At 42.8% G+C, this 26,423-nt stretch overlaps 1 long non-coding RNA gene across 1 annotated transcript in view; it reads left to right on the plus strand.

Annotated features, from left to right (window-relative positions):
- The window catches only part of LOC138510429 (uncharacterized), a 57,923-nt gene extending 31,850 nt beyond the window's left edge, over positions 1–26,073 (plus strand). The window contains exons 2-3 of the long non-coding RNA XR_011280385.1: positions 13,440–13,787; positions 23,799–26,073. This is a non-coding gene — a long non-coding RNA (uncharacterized lncRNA). The remainder of the gene's footprint in view (positions 1–13,439; positions 13,788–23,798) is intronic.
- The last annotated feature ends 350 nt before the right edge of the window (positions 26,074–26,423 follow it).

Here is a 26,423-nt window from a genome sequence, read left to right on the forward strand (position 1 = left end):
AATGGTGTGCGGAATGCCGTTTTCCATTCATCGCCAGGTCGGATCCGGATTAAATGATAGGCCCCTGGAAGATCCAGCTTGGTATAGATAACAGAGCCTTTGACTGATTCCAGGGTATCGGGGATCAATGGCATTGGGTATCGGTCTGGAATAGTTATCTTGTTCAGACCCCTGAAGTCGATGCACGGACGGAGTTCCGTTGTGTTTTTCTTGGGGATAAAAAATAGGGATGCCCCGGCAGGGGAGGTGGATTCAGTGATCAAGCCATTGCGGAGGTTGGTTTGGAGATATTCCTTCAAAACATCCTTTTCTTTAGCTGACAAGATGTACATCCGACCAAATGGGATGGGTTGGTCCGGAATCAGATTGATTGAACAATCATCTCTTCGATGAGGTGGAAGTTTGGAGTAATCCGATATTTGAAATACTTTCTCTTGGACATGATTCACAATTGTGGTATTGAAGTTCGTAACCTAGTTCAGAGATGGAGTATGATGACCTATCGCCCCGTGATCTAAACAATGAGCAAGGCAGTGTTCAGTTCTCAAGAAGAAAGTTCCTGTGTTCCAATTCATATAAGGGTTATGAACCCTCAACCAGGGAAGGCCTAAAATAACGGGATAATGTGCAGCCTTGTTTATAACTAACACAATGTCCTCCTCGTGAGTTTGGATCTTCATTCGTAAAGGAAGTGTCTGTTCTCAAATAGGGCCAGATATCAGCGGACTACCGTCCACTGACTCAACTGGGATTGCTACAGATTTGGTGGCTTGTCGGACGCCATTCGTGCTAGCCCATTGGTCATCTACAAACTTGCTTGCAGCTGCGCTGTCGATCAGAGCTGGGACATTGCCCACCTTGTAATCGTCCCACATAAAGGAAATGGATAAAACCACCATCAGGGAATCCTGGGGACCTGTACTAGGATAGGAAGGCGAAAGTTGTGGGTAACCGTCTGATTGCTTTCGAGTCGTGGTTGGCCCTATGACCGGGCGTTGGTGTTTCTCTGTCACTGTGAAGTGATCTTTGGATCCACAGTACATACATAAACCCAGAGTCCTCCGTCTGGTTCTTGGACAATGGACCCCGGGCAGCCCCCAATTGCATCGGCTCCTCAGTTGCTAGAGGTTTGGCTGTGGTAGGAGTGAATTCCGGCTTACTACGGTTAGACCGGCCTCTTCGTTTTTCCTGATGTCGCTCTTGTATTAGATAGTCTTATTTATTTATTTATTTATTTATTTATTCACATTTGTTGAGCGCACAGCAGCCCGTAGGCATCGTGGCACTTGTTACTTTGTTGCTCATAGCTTAGTTACATACATAGATACATACAGCAGCCCCAAGGGCATCGTGGGGGTTGTTACAGAGGGTGATTATAGCTTTGCGACATAAAATTACATATAGGAAGACTGGAATGGGATAGTATAAATCTTAGCGGAGTGTGCCAGGTGGGTGTGTGAGAGCGGATAGTTAATTGAAGAGAGCCGTTTTGAGATTTTTGCGAAAGGCATGGAGAGATGTTTCAGCTCTGAGGGCAGTAGGGAGTGCATTCCAGAGCTTGGGGGCGAGATAGAGAAATCCAATACCTCCTGCCTTGGCCCTATTGATGCGTGGTACAGTGAGTTGGTTAGTGTAGCATAGTCTAGTGGGCCTAGTAGATTGTGCTCTGGTTAGTATGTCTGACAAAGTATGCGGGAGCTGAGTGGGTGATACATTTGTGTGTGGTTGTGAGAATTTTGAAAGTGATGCAGTCTTTGACTGGGAGCCAATGAGCGGTCTTTCTTGCTTGTGTGATGTGGTCTCTTTTTGGTATACTAAGAGCAGCAATGAGCAAGTTGTTTTGGGTGGTTTGGAGTCTTGCTAGGTTTTTTTGGAGGTGCCGGCTAGGAGAGCATTGCAGTAGTCCAGTTTGGCTCCTATAGTGGCTCTGGCAATGGCGAGGCAGTTGTCCTTTGTTAGAAACGGTTTTATAGCATTTATCAGATTCGTGCTCAGGGCAGAGGCTGAGACAATGGCACTAACTTGTTTATCCATGGATAGCGTAGCATCAATGTGTACTCCGAGAGTTTTAACAGAGGCTAGTACTGGGATGACACTGTTGTCGATGCAGAAGTTAAGGTATGACGAGTCAAGATTGGCTAGTGTGGACTTTTGCCCAAGAATGGGGATTTCGGTATTGTCCCCATTAAGGCAGAGACTGTTAGTGGCCATCCATGCTTATATGGTGGAGTAGATTTGCTATAGGGTAGTGGCGTCTTGTTGATAGATCCCTGTAACGGGAAGGAGCACTTGGGTGTCATCAGCATAGTTTGTATATGTGATCCCCAGTGCATCCAGTTTATCAAAGAGAGGCTTGGTAAAAAGATTATAAAGAGTGGGGGCAGTAAAGGATCTTTGTGGTACACCACAGTGAATGATAGTGGGTTCTGCATTAGCTATGTCGGAGAACACTTTCATAGCTCTGCCTTCAAGGAAGGATGTGACCCATGTTGCTGCGTGCTTAGAGAAGTGTGCAGCCTGCCCGAGGTAATTGGTGAGGGTCTTGTGATCAACCAGATCAAACACTGCTGAGAGGTCTAGGAGGAGGAGGAGGGCAGGTTTTCCCTTGTCGAGGATATTAGTGATTTTGAGATTCCCAGGTCGAGGAACTCGAGAAACCTCGTCTTTTAATTCTTCTGTGAGCCCTCTGCGGAACAAAGTGATGAGGGCAACATCAGGACAGGGTGAGTCGGCTGCCATCTGGTAATAAAAGTGAGGAGGTCTTGGGATTGCTGTCTGAAATCTAACAAATGTTCCTGGGCTGAAACCGTAATTTCCTGTCTTCCAAACATGGGCCGTGAACTATTGGCAAAGGCGGGATAGCAGCCCAAATGGGATTATTGTTAGTCACCAGTGGGGTAGCCTAGGCAAGGGCTGCCCCCGTAAGGTTAAAGATCATATGACCCACCTTATCTCTATCGTTGGGGAAGAATCCAGCTTTGAATGTGAACTGGATGGTACACCCTTCCAAGAATTCCTTTAATTTGTGCGGCTTGCCATCAAATTTGCCACCAGGTAAGGGTCCTGGTGGAAATTCCGAGCAATGGGGAGTTCTAACTAGTTGCCGAAGCGCCATGTTTTCTTGCTTCAAAAACTGTACTTCGGCGGTAAGAGACTGTACCGCCACTACCAACTGCAGTGTTCTCGCAGCTCAGGAACGGGCCAAACACTTTGCTTATCACCGCCGGACCCCTGCTCCTGTGATCTCAGTTGGCTTTTGTCTTTTTCTTCATAAATTGCTCAACTGTCCTCTGTACAATTGTCAACGTGTGTTAACACTGTTTTACATGTGGTGGCGACACGTGTTTCGACCATACAGGTCTTTATCAAGGATACCAAGGTTTGAAGAAGGTTCATAAAATATCATATTGCATAATCATAAGTGTTGAGTTCATTTATAGTGAAGGCTCCTAGAGGGCTCAGGTGCCCGGGTAACCCTCTGGGAGCCTCTCCTTCTCCTTCCCTTACGCCAGCCAACCCCACGGGACACACAGTTTTACCCTGATCCCCAACGGCGAACCTTTTGCAGGACACAGTGGCCTATCACACTGGTTCCTGCATGACCACACTAACCACTTGGTATCCTCATGGGCCCACCACCATGTGCCCTTACCTCCACCCACCGGGACGCTGCATCTACGCCACTACACATTCCTTTCTAGCCAGTGGCACGGCACAACCACATGCTACCTCGACCCCCATCTAGCGCCAGCCCTTTGAGGCACACTCAGCCCCAGCACCCCGGACGCACCCAGCCCCCGAGCCGACCACAGGAGAGGCCATCTGAACATGCACACACGCTGACCACCTCAGTTCCCCACTGCGGTTCACACCATGATCATCTCAGATAAGGTTTTCAACCACTTCTTCCTAAACCCACAGCACCAGAGTAACATGCCCATAATCAACCGTAATATACATCCTGGGGCCCATCTGCCATGCCAGTTACCCCGGCCATATACGATCCACCTCCCCCACAGCATCCCACCCGCCACAGACTCCCGATATAGCATTAATTATGAGCACATGACTTCAGAACATATGTACTAATTTTCTCTCATAACATACCCAGGCACCAACCTGTGATGACTACAAGGAGCCCTGACTTAAAACCTCTGCTCCCCAAGCACCTAAGGACATCTTTGGGCACCGAGAGAACTCTCTTCACTCAAAACCCCAACCTAATTAAGGACTTACACCAACCAGGTGAGCTTACCCATTACCACCCCATAACACAGGACATTGACATCTCTCCTTATCTGGAAAACATACTAATATCTGCTCACCAACCTTTTCTCCCTCTTGATATTTTTCTCCCTTGACTTGATCTTATAAAAATTGAACTGAACGAATGTTTTTCATGATTTTAAATGATGCCTTCATACTGAAACATATCTGAATAATATTGTTTCTTTTCTGCTTAATGTATAAACCTGGATCAACCAGTGTAATGCTTCATACAACGACTTACGCTGTATCACTTCACTATAAATGAATTCAACACTTCACTATTAATCACTCTGCACGCTCCACCAATTATGATTATGCAATCTATTTTATGAACCTTCTTCAAACCTTGGTAGCCTTGATAAAGACCTTTGCGGTCGAAACACGTGTCGGCACCACATGTAAAACAGTGTTAACACACCTTGACACTTAACTGTACAGAGGACTCTGAGTAGCGGACAAGCCCAGATCAGGACAGATGCGCAGAAATGTTCCCACACCCGGTCTGGGGAGATTACGCAAACCCAGCGCCTCACTTTGAGACAGAAATGACAACTAATCAATCCACTAACAATTTCCCCCTCTGCATGCACCTCTCAAACTCCAAACCAAACGCAACCACAAACCTACAGCACAACAAACCGCACAAACTTCACTACATTGCAACAACAAAACATAAAACACACATAGAATCAAACAACAGTACACAACGACTACCGGCCGCAAACACCCCAAGCCCAACATCACTGCTCCATTGCACTTTTCCAGCTTCCTCCCACTAACTCGCCCTCCCTTTTTCCCCTCTTTCAGATTCGCCAGAGGATCACTCTGGTGGTGATAGTGCGCAGTACAAATGCCCTTTAACATTAACATTAACCGACTGTTACCGCTGTGCCCGGCAGGGTCAGACCTGTCGGACACAGCGCTCCAGCAGGCAAACACGTAGTTTGCTGGTCCGTAAATAAGGGTGCCGGTGAGCATAGCAGCACCCTTGTTTCCGGACCAGCAAACTTGTCATGTGACCCCAAGACTTAGACCTGACCATCTGGAGGGCTAGTAAATATAAAGTACTACTATTGAACCCTTCCAATATAACCTTGACTCTGTGCCCAGTTCTGAACGCCCCATGCCATTAAACCGGTAAGCCCATGACAGCACTGCTCATGAGTGTGCTGCCATTACCAACTGTTTAATGATGCACTGAACAGACTTAACAGACGTGCCTTTGTCAGAATCAGACCTCGAATATTTTATGGATTGTTCTTGATATTGAGATAAGATCAGGAAGTTTCTTGTGGGCTATGCAGTTTGTGCGCTGGGAGAGGTGGTGGAGAGTGGAAAACTGCCCCAGGTAAACTCTTGGCTCTCATGCGGGCCTGTCGGTTAGCTGCCCATCAGTCAGTTAACATGTATTCTGATTTTGCAGTATGCCTTTGGCATAGCCATGACTATGGCCAACCTTGGAAACAGCGAGCCTTCTTAACGTCCACTGGAACCCCCATTAAGAATGGGAAATTTGTAAAGGCATTATTGGATGCCATTATGCTACCGGAGGAATAGGGGTAGTCAAGTGTGCTGCTCATCAGGCCTTAGATGACCCAATAAGCTGTGGTAAGGATTTTGTAGTATTCAGGTGTTTGCTTTTACATTGTATATGTAAACATTTTCAGCAGAAATCATGTGTATATGTTTTCATTTGAAATTATAATGCACTGCAGCCCACTATGAAATCGTCACAGAAGTTTAACTAGAAAATGTTCAACCATAAAAAAACAGTGAAAATATGGTTAAAAAAATGTAAAAAGGTTAGTGGGTGATAAACACACCTCCAGTCGATATTGTACTCTCTTTTCCGTGAAAGACTGCTTGAAATAATTAGACATTCTGTGTCAAATATGAACACGAGTAATGCACACAGGACTGCATATGAATTGTTATTTTAGAACATTTGTGTCTTATATAGGTAATGATGTTGCAGACCAGACAGACAAATCATCCATCACCGAGAGACAGCAGTGACGTTTGTGTTTGCAGTCAAAGTCAGTCCATTACAATCCCCATAATTAACCTTTGTAGAAATTGACTGCAATACAAGAGAATGCCCCCTCCATAGAACAAGAGGATTGGTTGTGAAAGGTTTGTCAGTTACATGAAGATTTGCTGTGGAGAGATGCACAGGGCTGATTAGTGGCTCCCAATGTTGCAATTTCCCACCTTACAAGATTATATCATGTAGAAACACATGTAGGATGAGATGGAATTGTGATGTTACTGAATTGCTTGTGTTATGCACCAGATTCCACCAGATTGGCTCAGGAATATTGTCAAAGAAATATAATTTGCAAGCAAAATAATGTATGCAAGACAGTCCCTTCTAGCTAAGGCGCACCCCCTCTCTGCGTATGGCTCATTTGTAGGCCTCCAGATAGACTGCATGCAATTGCAGCAGTGAAACAATTGGCAATATCTACTTGATGTTTTTCTGGATGGGTTGAAACATTCCCATGCAAAAGGTCAGACGCAATCACATTTCATCGCCAGATTTGGGTGCACATTTTTATTAACAGTGACCAAGGTACATATTTTGTGATTAATGTTGTGTAGGCTTTATTATCTACTCTTAGTATACAGCATAATTTATATTGCCTATACCACCCCCATTCCGCGGGAGCAGTAGAGAGAAGGAGTGGAGAAAAATAAGCTGGCAAAACTATGTCAGGAGACAGTGTTGAAGTGCCCAGAAGCTATCCAATTAGTATTGTTCAGCATGTGAAGTACTCCAAATAAGAAATGAGGCTTCGTCCTTATGAGGTATGATTGTATCACTTCCTGTAACAGCTGTGTCTAGCAAATTGCATTTGTCTGATAAGATTTTGGAGTATTTGAGGACCTTAATTTCTTTGGTCAGTTTCGTCCACGCACAGGTCAAAGCTGCCCTTTCGGGAGGACCATGTGGTCCAGGTAATTCACTAAAACTAGGAGCCCATCTTCTAATAAAAGTCCACCTGCGGAAGTCAGCCCTGCGCCCCCCGCCCCGGTGGAAGTGGAAGGAGCCATTTGTTGTCCTCTTGATCTATAATTCAGCTGTGAAGGTGCAGGGGCACCGGACATAGGTGCATGTCTCCCACTGCAAATGGGCAGTAGGTAGCCATTGAAGAATGGAAAATCTGTTTGGTTCTCTTATGCTACTCTGTTGTGTTTTATCTTTTATCTTACCTAATGCTGTAGCATCAGAAATAGCAGGGATAAGTAACCTTACTAACCTATTTACTATTGATGATGTTCAAAGTTACGCGTGGTGTAAAAGAAGATTTATAGTTCACTGGGAAGGAGGAAAATGTGGATGGATAGGAGCTTGGGAGTCAGAGTAGATGTGTAGTTGTGATTTATCCCACGGCCAGCTCAGTGTCCTTATGAAATAGTCCATTATCGATGTGAAGCGATTCCAGATTGAATAAGTGATGAAGACTTCCTCCATGCTATGATCGCAGAGACACATGCTCAGCCGACAACCACATTATCTAGTGTTAGAAATAGTACTTAATCTACAGTAGTACAAAACCTGACAATGTCAGAATCGTCTGTACAATGCCCAGCGCCATCCCACATCACAGACCTTATGTATTATTGTAACTCTGTTTTTTACATTAGGAAGAGAAATTGGATGATCTCCTAGCTAATTTATTGGTATTCGCAGGTACCAGGTGCTACTTTATTGAAAGCACATAGACAGATTGGTGATAATGTAAGTGGGGCTTCAGACTTGTTGAACTTGCCGTATGTTATGCATCAGTTGGTGGTACCAGTGAAATAGAAGATTTGAGTGGGATATTAGGAAAGAGTCCAAGGAGACCAATAGACCTAGAATGTGACTTGCTGATAATACTAGATTCTTAGAATGAAACCAGAGTGGAGAAGGTTTGTTCCAACTCTATGCTTATTGTCACTTTTTGGAAGATCTAGAGTGCAGAACACCACCAGAGATTCGGTTCTGCAGGTTTATGAAATATAATCACATCTATGACCAGAACTTGTGGTATGATACCATCTGAAAGCTGGATAAAACAAGATATGGGTATTTATTGTTCAATGCGACTTTACCCACTGTCATATTTACTGTTCCGTTATCTGCTTTTCAGGTCACCACTCACTTTCCTGATTGCTCTAATTGCACAGGGGGAGCTGAAATTAGGCTGCAGCAGCAGAGAAAAGAGCTGTTCAGGGGATGACAAAAAATTGTAGTAGTAGATAAAATATGGAATGGGCCAAATACTGCACTTGAACCTTGGGACATTTGTAAAGGGACACATTTGGACAGCCAGGTGGACAGTTTTGAAGAGGCCACTGAGACACTGAGATAATATCTGGGGCAGAGCTCTCAAGCAATAAAACACATATCGTGGAGCTGGACTTAATAGGCACCCTCACTCAATTAACTCGAGATGTATTGCAACAATTGAGGAATAGTTTTATGATAGTGTTATGATAGTGTTATGATGGTAGGGAAAGAACTGCAGGGGATATGGCATGCGCAGAAGTGAAGGACTATCTGAATTCCCAACTGCTTCCCATTAAGGATGACGTGCGGCACAGCAGCTTGCCAAGACTGATGGAAAATGACCCTGGAATACCAGTGCAGCTGTGATGATGGAGAAACATCTGAAAGAAGTACAGAGTGGGCTTGTGACACAAAGAACCTGCACATTCACTGCACAAGGCAGGATCAAAGGTCTGTGGACCCCAGGAAGGCACATACCATCTGTCCGTGGGTTGGGTGCAACTGGAAGTGGATGACACACACAGCAGTTTGGGAAGTGAAGTCACCTGATCTCTGCCCTGGAAATAATCCTTGCTTTGTGGTTTGATATTGGCTCAAATTGGAAGTTATGGCCCTTGCAGCCACCATAGTTGCAATGTTTGATTTATCTAGACAAAGGACAGATGATGTTGGTGGGAAACAGAATTGGCTGGGAACCAGAGGCTTCAGGTTTCACCTTAGCAAGGATACTGTTATTTGAAGGAAAGGACACGCCTTTGGAATTAGTGATACCCCAAGAGGATGATATACATTTCTCTGTGCATACTGAGACTAGGCAGTTCAATGTTTTTTGGCCTGTACTGCAAAGGAAAGTGGCAACAGTTCACTTAGAATTTTTGAAGAATTGGCCAATGTAAGACCTTTTGAGAAGATAAAGATAGTTGAAGAGGAAATCAGGAAGGTAACAGATATTATTAAAGGTTTGCAAATATTAGAGACAGTATAGATGTAGATATAGATGAGGAGAAGCAGATTTTTGAAGTGACACATCGCACAGTCACGATTTGTGTTTTTTGGGATAACCTGTGTGCAGTTCACCAAGAAGTATCTGAACAAACCTACATTACTGCCACTGTGTATTTCACCATTTTGTTTCTCATTCAAAGAGGAATATTAACTTGCTGTTGCAGGGGGTGTCGGGGAAGTGAAGCTGTAGTGATAACTACAGCGCCCTCTACCTCAGCTCACCTTTGCTCAACCACTGACAGCTATGCCTCGTTTGCAATCCTAGAGGTGCAAAAAGAAACCAAGGCATTGACACAAGAACTTGAAAATTGATGTCTGTTCCAATGAAGGTCTGCTGTTTGGCTGTTATTATTGTAGTTCTAAACATAACTAATCAATACTAATATGATGCCTTGTGTATCTTATTTCTCTATTCAAAATAAAATTTAGGGGAGCATTAGAATTCCCTGTGCAAAGGAAAACAGGTGAATTTTGTGGGGATTGCCAGAGAAGTAGTTGTAGTGGCACAGGAAGCACAAATGGAGGATCCATCAGCGTGTGGCAGCCCGGACTATGATAACTTAAACGTGTATGGTGACAGCATTGCCATGTGTATGCCTAACACAAGAGTAGGTACAATGAATGAAATAAGGAAAGTTACTGAATGTTTTGCAGCACTGAATACCAAGTGGATGTCTGTATTCAAGTACAGCTCTAGTTACATTATTTTCATCTTTTGAATTGCAGCAGTCATTTAAAACCAAGACATCCCTTGTATTCTATTTGCTACTGTTAATGCTAGTTTAGGGCATGCACAGTAAACACGGGACAGATTGCGAGCATCAGCACTCTTATAGCATTTAGTGGTACTGGGTGAAGGTTGTCAATTGCTGTCTTTGGGTTGCATTGGTTAGGACCAGGCCAGACAAAGTAGGCTCTTACCACCATCGAAAATACGCAAGAGGGCCCCTCACCTGAGGAGAATGGGACTGGATTTTGTCATTCATGATGGAGTGAACTCAAAATAAATAGAGACATCTTAGTAAGAACTGAGAAAAGACAATGCTTGAATATGAAAGAGTTTATTGTTCTGGTGGAGGCGGGAGAAAACAAAGTGGAAGTTATGCAAAATAACGAGAGGTCAATCCTTCTCGTTGCTTAAAGGTGAGGTGATCAGGAGTGTGGGTTCGGGTTGGACTGGGTAGTGGAATGGTATGTTACGCTGTCCGAAATGAGCAAGTCTTGGAATAAAGTTTTGCTTGTTCATCCCACTGAAGACTAAATGGGTGATGATTTCTCTGTTCATTGACAGCCCCAATTTAAATGTTGGGGAGCAGATAGCTTGTGGTGATTACTGATTTGTTGAGGCTACACATGTCAATGCACTTGCATAGCTTGTCTTTTTCCTTCTTAATAAGTACAACAGGGCTCACCTATTATGTGGCCTATGTAGGTTTTATTGTGCCATTTTTAACAATCTCTTGGAGAAGTTCCTCCAACTCTTGCCTCGCTGTTAAAGGCACTGGGCACACTTTGTGCCTGCCTGGTATTGTGTCCTGTTTCAACTGTGATCTTGTGGGAAATGCCCCAGCAACACATCAAACATGTGCTGAGCATTTTGTGTTGTTTGTCCACAATGCACCTGCAGTCATCAGTCATAACAGAGTATATGTGTTTTGAAAGGCATGGGTCAAGCGATACAACACACAAGCACCTTCCACAAATGCTTCTTTTTATACTTTTCATTTATTGATAATTACACAAAAGTCAACTTTATTCAAAACTCTTAAAATAATCCAAACAATGTAGGACTTAAAGCTAAATAACATATCACTCCCCAACATGTACAACATAAATATTTGTCCAGTATACTAACCATGAGTATGCGCCGACAACATACAAGATGACTATTTACAAACTGTCCTTAAACACACTTGTGCTAATTCAAATCATTATTGCAATGCAAATTAAAAAGGCATCCCTAGGGCTATCTCTGGACGACCTAATGGTCAGACTTATTTCAGTTCTTGATGATTCCAAACTTTCTTCAAGGGGACCTTTTAGATTTATGGGGTGGAGCTGGTGTGCCCTAAAATAATAATGATCTCTAGTAAGTGGTGTACCAGATGCATTACAATAGAGGTTCCATTTTTAAACTTAGGTACTGAATTTAATTCATGTTCCAAAATAATGTATCCCGTCGTTTCATACAGAGTGTCTTTAGTGATTTATTTCAATAGGAAAACTATTCTCATACGGTTCTGTAAAAAACATATGCTGGTCTTCCCTGTGTTTGTTACTTTAGTCTGCATGTGTGAACCACCAAACCCCTTGCAAAAGCATATCTCTTTTCTAATTGTTTGTAGATTTTACACTGTTTGCTTTTGTTGTCTATTCAAGGTCTCTATTTGTTTTCCATGGCACTGTAAACAACGAAAGTATAACTTCTCTACATCTATTTGTGTTGAGAGAATCTTGATGTAAATAGTAAAACTCTTTGCAGTGTGCCACTGAAAACTGGAAATTGAAAATCAGAATAAAATGTAATGTGTTCCTAATTGGACTATAAAGAAAATATGCATGTATTTTTGATAGACTATCATTTGCAGGGAATTTACAATTAACATATGTCTTACCCACCGTCCCAATTGTAGACATTTAAAATGTGGAAACACCTCGGGTAAATGTGGCTGGGTCTAGTCACACGAGTGGTTTGGAAAGCTGGGTACGGCATCACATTTTTAATAGGTTCAGGCTTTCTAAAGTCCTCCTTTTCTGTTTATGCTTGAAGGGCTGCTTACATGGGGGACCATCTTAAATGTTCTGATTGAATTACTCAGAATCAAAATTGCTGATATATGAAATATGATTTAATAGCTAGAGCCTCAGATGTTTACGATGATTACCAGAAAGACATATTTGATCAGAAACACTTTTTTGCTTGTATTTTTCTCGAACCATAGATAGCTAGTCCCACTTGATGTGTACGTCACAAACGATACCATTTTGTACACTGTTTGCTTTAACAGATAATAATCAATCAAAACATCTATCATACATTCTAGTCTGCCCATACATTCCCATAGCAAACTTCATTTATTAATTTACAATTTTGCTCTGTCATCGTTATTTTGTTTCTTCTCTCTGTGCAGCTACAAATCTCAACTAAATGTTGTTAGCAGGTTTATAACAATTTTTGTGTGATTGTTGCACATCAGTAGAAGATACTTGACACTGACCTCAACAGAGTTCATATGAACCCTTGGCACTTGACTTATATTATTAGAGTATCATCAGTACTCCGTGTTATTGTACATGTTCATAAATGATTATTGTATATACTCAAGGTTACTATGCAATCTTCAGTTTGTTGACAATACCTTTACATCTTTAGCCCTAATTTTCTCTTACCTATGGTTTGTCAATGTATTTCCTCATAACAAAATTGCACTCTTATTGTTTTTGTCAACCTTGCTCATCAGATTTTCTCTTATCTGTGATTTGACAATGCATTCCCTCATTACACAGTGGGGGCTCATTTTCGAGTTCCACGTAATGAAATGGCAGCAACCTGTTATGTTTCCACTTTTGCGTATACTGGTCCCTGATGTGTCATTTACCTTATTTGCACAGTAGATTGCAAAGGGGCAGTGCAAAAAGGTGGTTTACATGCTTGTTCACCCCCCCTTTGCACTCTGGATGCTACCAGCCCATGTCCAGGACTCTTTTGCAACCTCTATGATTGTCTCTCTCTCTCTCTATTCTTCCCTCTGGCCCAATTCACTCTGCAGGGCACACCCTGGATGTTCAGGTCTCCTCAGACCTCCCCTTCTCTAACCCTCTCACCACTCCTCTCTCTTGGACTGATCACTTTCTCCTTTCTTCCCACCTCTCTCTCTCTTCCCCGCAGGTCAAGCTGACTCCAGCACTGCCACCAACCTTCCAGGTCATCCGACCCATGAAGCGTGTGTCAGTTGAGGCTTTTGCCGCTACCTTCTCTCCTCCTCCTGCACATCTGGCTGACTCACACCCTGACACAGCCCTCTCTAACCTTCATCTCTCTATCTCTATGTCCTTGCCCATGTCATGAGAGTTTGCTTGAAGTCAAAATCCAAGTGCAACTCTTGGTATGATTCCAACCTCGTCCCCCTTTGACGAAATCCCTGCCCGATTTCCATGGGCGCTATGTGGATGGAAGATGAAGTGGCCGGATTGAAGGAGGAGTCGATACTGAAGTCCTCGAGTTGATTAACAAATGGTGAGTAGACTAAGGGCAATGGCAAATGAAGGGGACGGGATTGTGATAATTTTTGAGTAACAGCAAATATTGTGAAGAGAAAGGGTAGTGCCTAGGAGTCCTGACTCAAGGGAGTTTCAGAAGGAGACCTCTCAAATCCCAAGGGGGATAGAGCAGAAACATAAAATGTGTAATCAGTATTACGTAAGGTGACGTCTCAAATCCTTTATAGAGTATAAAATAAAGACGACAGAGATAAAGTGTTCACTGTGTTTATAAATGTGTAATCTCGACTGGTCTGAATGTTAATTGTTGAGTAAAAATATCGAAGAGCAATAGAAGTTGTGAAAATGTTTTAAAAGTAGAGGAGCAACAGTGATTAAGGTTAGTGAAGTGATTGGCGCCAATCAAGAAATTAGAGGCTTGAGCAGCGATTGATGGTGCATGGTCATATTTGTTATTTTAAAATGTTGAAGAGTGGTGTTTTAAGCAGAGTTATAAAGGTTATTTAACAGACTGGTAAGTATTTACAGTTAAGTGAGACTTGTCATTATGGGAGACACTCCTCTTATGCACTTATGTAAAACATTACCAAAGCACATGCCCAAGCTCAAACAGTATAGTGCGGAATGGCTGAAAGGTGGGGCAGATAAAATGGCCACAAGGGGGATCATTGTCAAAAGCAGTATTGCAACGCATGACCACATACTTGCACGCTGTGTACACGGGGAAGAAATTAGAGAAAAGAGTAGCGGTTCTAGAGCTCTGGAAGATGTACCAAGAAGAAAGGGAAGGCCTTGGATGATTAGTAAGCTAAAGGAGGAAGGTGGTGAGCTCTGCGCTCCGCTTACCTCACCCGAAGCAAAAGGTGCTACTATGGAATAAATAGTGTTACATCCTTTAAAGGAGTTGAAAGCGGCGATAGGGTATAGTAATCTGATATATGAACACCCCACTTACAGTAGTGACGATAACGCAGAGGAGATTAAGAGAATAGAAGAGATCGATAAGATCATATAAGACAAAGAAGAGAGAGTGAGCGGTCCAATCTGTCGACAGAAATAGACAGGGAGATTAAGAGTCGGAAAGGAGAGAAGGATAACGCTAACGAGATAGCGCTCGTGCAGACCAAATGGATGGGAGGACAGATATTACTTAAAATAGATGGGAAAAGTATTGAAGAAGTTAGGAAAAGAGAAGATAAGGACGAACAAGAAAGAAAAGACGAGGAACGAGAGAAGAGATTGAAAGAAGACGAGCAGAAAAGGAAGAGGAGGGAGAGACAAGAACAGATATATCAGGAGAAGCAAGAAAGAAAAGAAGAACAGGCAGAAGAACAAAGAAAGTATGACAATAGACAGAGGGTGATAGAAGATAGGGGCAGAAGGGAAACAAAGAGAGAAGAGGAGGAAGCACACATATTAAGGGACAAAAGATTACAGAGGCAAAGGGAAGAAGAGGAAAGAAGGGAAGGAATAAGGAGAGGGAAGAACGAAGGCAAGAGGAAGAATTTAGAAGGGATGCTAGAAAGCAAAGAGAAGTAGACGAAGAAATGTAATGAAAAAGTAGATGAGGTCTTGATACCAGTCTCACTCGTGAGAAATCAGTAGGGCCAGGCCCAGAAATACAGTGGGATAGAATAGAAGAGTTCCTTCCGATAAAGGAAGCAACGCCAGCTGCATCTACAGTAGTATTGGAAGAAGAAAGATTTGATGCGGAAAGCATCAGAGAAAGGATGGATAAGGTATATCAACAGTGAAGGCGAAAAAACGAGTATGAAACCGATGATCGATCCCCAGTGCTTCAATTAAGGAGCGAAGAAGAAAATCTGTTCAGTCATGGACGTAGAGCATTGTTTTTAAGCAGACTGAATCTGGATAAAGGTGAAGGGGATGATAGTCACACTAGTTGGGGGACAAGACATGTCAGACGAGGAAAGAGTCTGGTTTTAGGGCAGCGTGTGTACCACTGAATGAAGCCTGCAAATGCATAAAGACGTGAGCTGGACGGATCTGGAACAGCCTAAAGATAGGACGCCAGATCCTATAGGGTATCCAGAGTGTCCCAGAGGATGATCGCACAGTGAGAAGGGAGAGTCACCTAATCTCGATTCGGATTTTCCTTCCAACTATAGACCAATAACCACAGTACTATTCCTGCTGAAAATCCTAGACAGAGCAGATTACTTACAGATACAGAAACACCTTGAAGTTAATAAGCTTCTTGGACTCAGACATTCAGGCTTTGGACCAATACATGGTACTGAAACAGCCTTGCTAGACCTAAAAACTCAGATGGATAACCTAAAAGATAAAGGAAAACTAGCACTCGTTCTTTTACTTGACCTCTCATCCGCCTTTGGTTTGGTCAATCACAAAGTCTAGTGCAAACATTTATCCTCAGCGGCTCATTTTTCAGCAGAAGCAATCGCATGGATCCATTCCTTCCTGGACAATAGAGCCATGAGACTGTTCTCCCCAAAAACAGCAGCCGATCCTGCGCCAGTCACATTCAGCGTACCTTAGTGTTCCTGCTCCCCAACGCTCTACAATATATCCATCAAGCCCCTCTTTGATAACCTTGACTATTTGGGTGTCACCTACACAAATTACACGGATGACACCCAAATCCTCATCCCTATCTCCGGGAACTATGACACTGATACTAAATTGCTGAACAAAATCCTACAAGCATGGAGGGCCACACATGGGCTCGGCTTAAATGATAAGACCAAGCTTCTCCTCGTGGGTTCTCAGGCTAGACTAAACAAACTAGATAACAAGTTTAAATCCTTTAATATTGATGGTATCAACATCAAGGTGTCAAAGGATGTGAAAACACTTGATATCTATCTTGACGCCTCATTAACGTTGAATAGAAAAGTCAACGCAACAGCCTCTGCCACAGCATATACATGCATACTGATAAACGCCTGTAAACCTTTGCTGTCGACAGCAAGTCACACTACCCATGGCCAGAGCGCTTATTTTATCTAAATTGGATTACTGTAACGCATTGTACTTTGGAACCAAGAAACACATTTCAAAAAAATTGCAAATACTACAAAATAATGCCCTTAGAACAGCCCTAAACATCCCAAAAATACACCATATTACTGTATAAGATGGAACGTACAGTGGCTCTCAGTTAAGGACAGAATTGCATTTAAAACGTTAGCACTCACCCATAAATGCCTCTGGAACTCAGCTCCAGAATATCTTGCCTGTAAATTCTCAAGAAACCTCTCGGACCGGCCCACTAGAACCTCTCAATTACATTATCTCAAAGTGCCGAGATTCAAGCTCCAGAAAGCGGGAGTCAATAGCTTCCCGGTACTAGCAGTGAAACTTTGGAATTCACTGCCTATACCATTGAGAGTAGAACCATTGTATCACTGCTTCAGGAACAATGTAAAAAAATGGGCTTGTAACCCAGGAGCCACAATAACTGCATCTATCTTCTAGCTATCCGTATATATATCTTAACCTAACAAATCTGTTATATGTTTGTAAATTCTTCCAAGTACTGTATTGTAGCCTTCTGATGTTGTATTGAATGCCATGTTAACTATGTGTTACCACTTGTAACGCGTCCACATACATCAGCGTTAGGTGCGCTATATAAATAAATAAACTAAACTGCCATATGTGAGCAGGATAAGGTCGTTACCCATGAGGAGACAGACAAGGACGATCGTCTCTGCCATGGATAGATCAATGATGTCATCTGACTCTGGGAGGGTGCACACTCAGTTTCCCTTATTGGAAAAAGGGGGAGCAAGACCACAGTATATCCCATGGCAGCAGATAGACAAGGATAATTTAAGGTGCAAGCTCCTGAGTTTGACATTGGGCGCAGAGAAATACATATACAAATTAGAAAAAATGACAGGTGGAAACATATTGGCCACAGTGGACAAAAAAGGTCTCCTGGCAGCTATTCTTGTGGAGAGGGCTGATGACATTTGGAGGAGAGTGGGATAGTCAAGTGTGTCAGTACAGAACACAGCGCATGATGGAGCGCTGTTTAATAATTGCAGAGCAGATGTTTGGATGGCTCTCAAGGCGCAATACCCTGATACATCAGATATGGGTGCAAATATGACATATAAGATGAAGGAAGATGAAGATCCTATTGCTTACATTCAGTATATTCAGGAGAAATGGCAGCTTGAAACTCGCGAGCTGTGGGAAAAGACAGTGGCATTATTTTACCACATTTTATGACAGGAGTTTCCAGAGCCAGTACAGAGGCAGATGAAAAAACAAGTAGGGATGGAAGCAAAGCCATGGGATGAGCTACAGCTGTCGATAGTACATTACTGTCGGTTATTACAAGTGAAAAATAAGGAGAAAGATGAGAATAGGAAAATCGAGGAAGCGAAGTTAATTTAGAAAAAATTGTCAAAGTTTGCCATAGAAGGGGCGTTAATGAGAAGCACAGAAGGATTGGGAATGCAGGAAGCAATGGGTACATCACAGGCAAATTATCTGCACACGATGGATCAAGGTGGATATGGGTTTGTGCCACGAGGCAGAGGTACAGGCTATAGAGGAAGAGGAGGTGGATTCCAAAATAATCAAGGTGGGTTTCAAGGTATGCAGAATGAGAACCAGAGTACCCAAGGAGGATATAACCAGTGGGTCTTGTCAGACGAGCACCCCCAGTATGTTGGACTTGTGGGTTGACAGGGTACATTGAGTGCGTATGTGGAAGCCAGGGGAATGTACAACATGGTCAATTTTCAAGAGGGGGGACAGCTATCCTCCACCATATAGCACACAGACTAGAGTGGACTTTGACCAGTTGACTTTGACAGCAATCACATGGAGATTTATGCTGTACCTGCTGCGAGTGCAGAGGGTACAGCAACAGCAAGAACAAGTGCAAATGAATTCGCTGCAAATGGCAGTCACAACAAGCCCCTATACAAACGCAGCAATATGCAAACACAGGACAAGTACTGACACCCAGGATAGGAGGTGGTACTGTGGTAGGAGGAAATCCTTTCACAAGGACAGAGGTGAGCCTGTACCCACAATAGGACAACTCACAGGGTGACTTGATGTGTTTAGTACTATCTGTGACACCAGAACCCCAATCGGAACTGAGGGACGATGTGACGATGGGAGGCAAATCCTTTTCTTTTCTTGTAGACAATGGTGCAACTTGTTTGTGTATACGAGAGGGAAAATGTCCCATGTCGGGAATTGCCATCAATGCTCAAGGGTTCCCTGGAGCTACAAGTAGAGTTCCTTTTACTAATGAATTGTCACGACACACCAGTTAACATTTTGGGAAGAGACTTAATAACAAAACTAAACATGACAATTTCATTTACTGATCAAAGAATGGTGTGCTCCACTCCAGGAATACAGTATTTAAACGTGGGAGAATTTATATTGGCATTCACAGGGCAAGTGGCTCTGCGAGGCGTTCCAGTAGATCCAGAGATTTTTCTATATGAAATGAGCATTTTACTGACACGGCTACCTGGCTTGGTGGGAAAAATTGTAAGGATACCTGATGAGTTCTTGTTTGGATCACGAATACCTATGGATGAAGAGGGGGGACAGACTATTCCTATAGAATTGGAAGCAGCCATAGTACAAAGGGAAATGGCAATGCTAGAAGGTGTAGATGATGAGGGTAGACCATGGAGAACAGTAATAGCTCTTGAGGAAACGTACAGATTGACTAACATAACTTATGACATGTTCAGGGAAGATCAAACAGACAATGAAGTGGTGTTCTTTATGAGCATCACATATTGGACAAGGATAGAAAAGAGGGAGGTCCCACATTGAATGGCGATAATGCAGCAAAGTCCAGCATTTTTTCAGGAAGACTCGGAAAAGGTGCCAAGCGTCCTTGGGACCAATTGTCATTCCCATTTGTAAAGGGAATAGGGGAGGTTAAAATAAAGCTTAAGCCAGGAGTGATGTTACCTCGAGCAAAGCAATAACCCATGTCTCTAGAAGCTAATGAAGTTATATTATAGACCTTTCCAGCACTGATGAAACAAAGAATTCTGGTGCCATCAGAATCATTGTGTAATACCGCAGTGTATTCTATTAAAAAAATCTAAAAGAGGATCATGGAGATTTATACAAGATATGAGACCGATTAACCAGATTGTAGATGCAGAGTTTCCTTTAGTTCCTAATCTGGCGACGATACTGTGCAGTATCCCGGTGGAAGCTTGATATTTCACGGAGATCGATTTGAAGAATGCACTTTCCTCAATCCCGTTGCACAATGACTCACAAGACTTTACTTTTTTTACGTTCCACCAAACTCGACAGAAACATACTCGTTTACCTCAACGGTGATCTTTAATAAGTTTTACAGATAGATTTAGGCAATATTGATCTCAAGAGTGCTGTGATACAGTATGTAGTTGACATTTTAATTTGCAGCACCACAGATGATGAGTGCAGACGAGATTCTGTTTAGTTGATGACTATTCTAGCAGACAGGATATAAGGTAGACAAGGAGAAGTTGCAATATTGTCAAGAAAGGGTGTTATACATAGGTCAGTTTATTTCACATGAAGGAAAGAAAGTGACACCTGAAAGAGCCGAGGCGATTATGAAAACCTCAAAACCAAGTACAGTGAAACAGATGCAACAGTTTTTGGGGGGAAACATGTTATGTTATGTTACTTTGCATTTATATAGCGCCTTATGTATCATTGGTATGATCTCTCGCTGGTAGGTTGAATGCCCTCGGAAACCGTAGTTCAAGTCAGTTGAGAGAGAGATGGTCATAAGGTGCGTGGGTGCACCGGATGTGTGTGCAGCCGGTGTGGCAGTTGCAGGATAGCTGCTTCATAGCGATAGGTGTGGTGGTTGGGAGGTCAGGTATATGTGTTCATTCTGGGGGGTTGACACCCAGACTGATTTCTGACTGCGTTAGGCCTGAAGACAACGCTTAAGCCTGCTGTGTGTGCTCAGCTTGCTGTGTATAATTAGGATGATGAGAAGTATGTGACGGGTGTTAGAATGAGAACAGCTATACCGAATGTGTCATAGTATCGCTGTGTTCTATTTGAGTGGTGGTGTATAGGAGAGAGTAAGCGTGGTATTGTGATATGGTAGTTATTAATAAGGCGCTTGAGATCGAGCATTCTATCTGTACCATCTATTCTATCAGTTTTATTCACTCTGTCCGTTCATTCCACTTCGTCTGTTCATACATTTCGTCTGGTTCATCATTTAATTTACTAGTCTTTCCATCAATTCCATCACTCGATCCTTCATCCACATAAACTAGTCTTATCCATTCCGTAGTTCCATTTCATCCTTCCCCTCTGTTTACAGTGTTGCACCCGTTCCATCCTTCCAATTCATTCGATCCGTTCCATGTGTTCCACTCACTCCATCAGTTCCATCTGCTCAATCCGTTCCATCCGTTCTTTCCGTTCCCTTCGCTCTATCTGTTCCATCCACTCCATCTGTTCCACCCACTCCATCCGTTTCGTCCACTCCGTCTGTTCTTTTGGTGTCCTGAATCGGTCACCAAAGACATTTTCTTATAACCTACACCATCGGCCTTGTGGGTCCTTCCGCAAACATAACCTACACCATTAACCTTGTGGTTCTTCAGTCTTTTTGCTGACTACATAATGCTACAATGTTTTTTAACCTGTTTTCTTCCTGGAGGCCACCAGGGTAAAGACTGACACACAAAAGATCATTGTACGTAGGTAAACCCTTGCGGCCTCTAGATGGCAAATTGGTACACGTTGAATATCGGGAATGGGGAAGCAGTGGGATGGAAACGGGAGAATGATGGGGAGGGGCGTGGGTGGGTTGACCAGCGGGAACAATGTCAGTGTGGGGGTGATAGCCTTCCCTGAAAATGGCACTGCCAGAGAGTGACTTATGGCGTAGCTGCATTCTGTTGGTGGTATTCGGCAATGCCGGGCTTCAAACAGCACCATTTAGACACAGAACCTGTTTATCCTCATTACAGGGTTCCGGCTGTCATAATATTGGGAACTTTACCTGCCTGTTGGCATCTTTCTTGCAATACAGTTTATGAGTGTTTTGCACATCCAGTGGGAAAGGGATAAGGACGCAGCAACCAAGGTGCCTGCAGGGTTCAAAATTGAGGGGAGTTGGGAGCTCTTTAGCTCCTGCTTGAAGCCCACAAAAGCCTGGTTAGCTTGACACCAACAGTCACCAGAAGCCACGTTTGGCTCCCCAGACCAACGGATGCCGAACAAATACACCGATGTGAATTGAACTGTGCAAACAATGTACAAGCCTTAACAAAATGAGCATGTTGTTTTGAACTTCATTTATTAATTTATAAATGCACAATTGTACACATCAACACAACATTTAAAGCATAAGGGGTAATAGATAATAGACAACATGTTTGCATCCTGTGTGGAAGTTGGATTTGTGGAAGCTATGCACTAGCTCCTCGTTCCCTTTTGGTAGCTCCTGGTTACCGGTGGATGCTGGATACCCAGGAGCTGCTTTTAGCTTCTGCTTATGCAATCTTAATTTCCAGTCCTGTGCCTGTACAACAGTTCTGATGCAAGAAAGCAGGCCAGAGGCTGCTGCACCAAAAATGGTGAGTGCTGCAAGGGTGGGCACACACACAATAGTGCATTGTCTGTTGTTAAGCAGCAGAGTACTGCTGAGAGAGCTTTTTCTGGGATTATCTACCGCTAATCTTCATTACTCATAGTTCTACTCTTCCAGTACCTACACATGAAGGACCCACCCCTCCAAACGGCAATCCCAACTCCTATCCCAAAAGCCACCAATAGTGACTACATGAAGGACAGGAAGTGACAGTGTACAGTGACATCAACTGTATACGCAGAGTTAGCATGTTGTAAGAGGAGGGACTACCTCTGCGCAGATGGCACTCCAGTGCAGCACACATCCTTATTGGATGGGCTTATTAAGGCACTACAAGTCCCAGTGGTCATATCTTTTGTTAAATGCTCAAAGCATACTAGGCGAACAGATTTGATCTCTTGCAGACGAAGAAGCCAAAAGGGTTGCATATTCTCCAGCTATTTTGAGTTTTGATACTGAAGATATCAAAGAAAAAATAGTCACAACCATGTTCGTGCAAGAAGGGTTTAATACACTGTTAATAACGCAATTAATGGAGATTCAAGGAAGTGCACCAAAGGAAGAGCAGGAATTGTGGCAACGAAGGGGGTGTTCTTTATCCCCCACCGAAGCATTATGGCGACAAGACAGCACTGGAAAGCCAGTGATGCCAGTAGCATTATTAAAGGTTGTACTTGAACAGCTGCATTATCCTGTGCATGTAACTAGGGAGAGTCTTGCTGCTACGATTACAGAAGACTGGTTTATTCCTAATTTGTTAGAGCACATTGCACTATTTATGGAGAACTGAATTGAGTGTCAAAAGTTTACTGCTGGGCATACACCAAGAATGATTAGAGGTGTAATACCTCGACCAAAAAGTCTGTTTCAGCATTTACATATTACCTATGTTGATATGTGCAAGTATGTAATGGATATAGGTATCCATTAGTGGTGGTGTGTCCCTTCTTTAGGTGGATCATGCCGGGTCCATGTACACACCCCGACAACACTTGTGCAGTGAAGGTTTTAGTGTGCAGTCTTCCTGAGGTGGGCAGTGTGTGTAGTGCTGAGATCCGATAACTGGCCCCATTTTGTTAATGAATTATTCAAACAGATAGGGCTTCTATTGAGTATTAAGCATACGTTTTCTTCTGCTTATCACCTGCAAGCGAACGGAATCTGCAAGAGACTCAACGGCCTCCTTAAAGAAAGGATAGCTGAAGAAGGGATGGGTATATTGCCTACCCCATGCCTTATATACCCTTCAGAATCAGCCGGGATTGGACCACCACCTCACCCCGTATGAACTAGTGACAGGGCGTGGTATGAGAATGCCTCTTACACCTCCATCTAGGAGTAGAAGTGATGCGCAGAGTGTAGCTAAAACTCTAGGTGATGCAATGCATGACTATTTGATATGTATGACCTTTAGCATTTTTCTCATTTCAGATCAACTCAAGCGCAAGGGAGGTTGGTCTCAGAACACAGAAGAAGACAATTCAACAACCAACCCAATTGAACTAGTATCAGCACCTAAGTTATATTTTGGAGACCTAGTTCTCATCAAGAATTTGACCAGAAAGTGGCATGAGCCACGGTTTAATGGTCCCTTTTGTGTTGAGAATATAACCCCTTCAGCTGTGAAGGTCCAAGGGAGACAAGCTTGGCTTCACCTAGGAAACGTAAAGGCCTATAAAGATGAGACCCACTCCTCCACCGTTGCTGATACAGAAGCAAGACAAGAAGAAGAATTTCAGCATGTGAAGACTTGATGGATGATGAAGATGAAGGACGATAAATAAGCCAGCAGTTAATAGAGATTTTGTGTTGGACTAGAATTCAGTGGACACTACTAGATATTTTAGCAGAGTGCAACGACTTGCAGAGAATTCTAGACATTTTCTAGATTAACTTTAGATATTCATTGAAGCATCAGAGTTATGCCTAAACATCAGTTCTTGATTAGAAATTGGAAACAAGATCAGTATCCAGATTAATTTCTTGGAGAATACTTGTTCTAAGCAGTCAACATATGGTACTTACTGACAGTGATATTCATCGACTTGTGCTTGATGTCTTTGTCTTTATACTTCAAGTTTATCCTGCTCTTGTCAGAAGAGACATTGATATTCACACTTTTGTACAGGATCCTAAAAATAGCCCAGTGATGAGAAGGCTTTTTATTGCAATAATTGAGCAGGTTTTACAGTTACAAGTATAAAGAAATTTGATGATTGTATTAAAGATGATAAATGTAGAAGCTGGCACGTTCTAGAAAATGAACAAGTGCAACAAGTAATAGGATGGCACGAGAAATGGATGCCTATGTTCTTATGCATAATATATGCTTGCACAATTAATTCTTTTGTCTTTCTCTTCCTCATCTTTCACAGTCTCTATCATGTTAGTACTTCCGCTGAAGGAGAGAGCCCTATGGTGCTCCCTTCTATGAAAACGACTTTTGATTTACTTCATGATTATTACACTACCTTTGGGAGACACAGGAGAGATGCAGAGGAAGATATTAAGGGGATACATACCTATCTAGATAATGCAGCACACTTGGGGAATAACATGTGGTATCAGCACATGAAAAACATGGGGGAGAGAACATCTAAGGAGAGTTGCTACATCTGCTCTCTCATACCCTATGCAATGAATACAGTGCAAACTTTCTTTGCCAGAGAAGTCCCAGAACACGATGCTAGGTGCCTCAGCCATTTTCCACATGTATGCCCAGAGGACAATTTAAAGGAAGTTGGGCAACTTTATAATGGAGATCAAAATGGTCATTTCCATACCAGGATGATTATATCAAGCCCACACAGATGGAAAAGGAACCTGGAATGAAGAGCAAGATGCTTGTGTATCCTGCAGCAGGACAGGATGAGGTGGGCATTGAAGAGATGAAGAAAATGAACTGCCGTGATGTTACAGAAATAGCTGGATCACCTGGAAAGGATGGGAAGAAGGATTGATATCCTGTGCAGCTCATCTACTGAAGCCAGAATATGTACAGGAGATGCAAAGGGTGACCGATGGATGTTTGAAGTCATGGGCTAAACATGCCAAGTGACTGACATGAGTAGAAGATGAATCCGGCCCATTGGTTGTAATCCCATTGGCAAACGCAACATTGTGCTTCCGAATGACACAGGAAGAATCCTGTGGGAATAATAAGGACTTCAGAACTACAGTTGACTTTTCAAGGATGGGAGAAGGGACAGCCGTCCTCATGGATCCATATTGGTTTTGTGGGTCTAGGGCCGACATGAAGTTGCCCAAGGATTGGGGGGGTGTATGCTCCTTGGTGCTTATCCATGTTCCAGCATTAGTGATTCCTCCATGACCTAAACATTGGAGAATTTCCAAAAGCAGATGCCCATTTGAGGAAAAGATTGCTTGAGTTTCCCAATCGGACCAGAATAGAGAAATTACTTCTCATCCAAATCAATAGATGCATATGACTCCATTCCTTATGAAGAAAACAGAATGTGTGTAGAGGTGCACTCTTAGTCAAAGAGTTTCAATATTGATTATGGAGAGAAATACATTCTTAATGTAAAAAATGTAAGACTGATTTAGGTGCTCCCAATAAAATCTTGGCTACAAGATCATGTAAAACATGTCAGTGGGAGTTCCCCTGAAGAATTCAGGGGTCACGATTAAGGCACACTATGGCAAGCATATTTGCCTGACAAAATAAATTACTGAGAACATTCAATGTGTCCAATTATTTACTCAACAGTGAAATATAAGAGAAAACAATTCAAGGTGAAAACTAATTCCATTTTATGTGGTGAGAAAAACATACCTGTATAAACATCTCTCAGTTTGAAAGATTTTTCACATAAAACGGTGTTCTTTGGCTAAGGGCCAACAGATTTCTCTGATTTTTAGCAGATTTAAAAAATACTTGTTCGTATACATATGCATGACAAATTAATGTGCATATTCACATTCATTACAGTACAAAATAGTGAGAACAGATATCTATATGTGGGAGAGTCTAAAATTGAGACCAGATGTGAGGTCTAGGAATGTCTTCTCCAATTTACGATGCGTTTCCTTATG

The sequence above is a fragment of the Ambystoma mexicanum genome, chromosome 6p, assembly GCF_040938575.1.
Source record: "Ambystoma mexicanum isolate Mex_15411 chromosome 6p, UKY_AmexF1_1, whole genome shotgun sequence".
NCBI classification, from domain to species: Eukaryota; Metazoa; Chordata; class Amphibia; order Caudata; family Ambystomatidae; genus Ambystoma; species Ambystoma mexicanum.